General features: G+C 52.7%; 1 pseudogene; it reads left to right on the plus strand.

Moving 5' to 3' along the window:
* LOC110306557 overlaps positions 1–721 on the plus strand; it is a 9,076-nt pseudogene extending 8,355 nt beyond the window's left edge.
* Positions 722–999: the final 278 nt, after the last annotated feature.

Genomic DNA, 999 nt, shown 5'->3' on the forward strand with positions numbered 1-999 from the left:
AGTACCCTGCTCCTGGAGTACCCTGCTCCTGGAGTACCCTGCTCCTGGAGTACCCTGCTCCTGGAGTACCCTGCTCCTGGAGTACCCTGCTCCTGGAGTACCCTGCCGCTGGAGGCAAGGGCCACAGTGCTTCAGGTACCCCAGGAACTGGTGGAGCAGAGGAAGCAGGATGCTGATAGTCTCCAGCTGGCTGTGGCTGAGGGCTGCTGAGTGGAACTGCTCCAAGCTTTGTTCCTTGCATGAGATGACATCATAGATTCTTCTGTCACTTGCTGGAGGCAGAGCTGCTGGTATCAGAAGTCAGGCATAGGTCTGGAGGCCATCTGTGATGCTCTGCTTCTGGAAGCCTGTATCTACCGCCTGCTGAAGGTTCACTACGGGAGCACTTCCTGCTGAGTTCCCAGCCAACTGAGATTGGCAGACTCTGGACTCATCACTGTGCTCCTGGTCATGTGGGTCTGGGGAGACACACTGCAGAGAGGTGTACACCTGTTGTCAAGTACCAGACAGCTCTGGACTTCCTCTAACTGCCATGGCTCTGGCAGGCATCAGTAGGGAGGAACAACCACATGCCAGGAAGGTTCTGCTGGAGATGGGTGACTACTCAGACCTCCTTAGAAACCCTAATGTTGTCACTGGCATCTAGAACAACAAAAGCAGCTGGTTGGTGCTTCAGTATCTACAATGATCTGCTCCCCAGTAGCATCGGATCCTAAAGTAGAAGGATCCAGAGAGATGGAGCAAATGAAAAACACTGTGTTGTGAGGAGCCATAGCTGTCTTCTGTAGTCCTTGTGTGTGAGGTGGACAGTCACAACCCCACCCAAAGTCTCATGGAGAAGTATGCTGCCCTCTGTCCTCAATCATCTTCCTGAGGCCAGAAAAACCACAGGTAGGGAAAGTTACCTAGATCTAGCCCACTGTTAGAGTACTTGCTTGAAATGTGTGAGGTCCTTCGTTGGGTCTTGTGGCTCATACCTGTAATCCCAGTACTTGGGAA

This window comes from Mus caroli, chromosome 12, assembly GCF_900094665.2.
Source record: "Mus caroli chromosome 12, CAROLI_EIJ_v1.1, whole genome shotgun sequence".
NCBI lineage: Eukaryota > Metazoa > Chordata > Mammalia > Rodentia > Muridae > Mus > Mus caroli.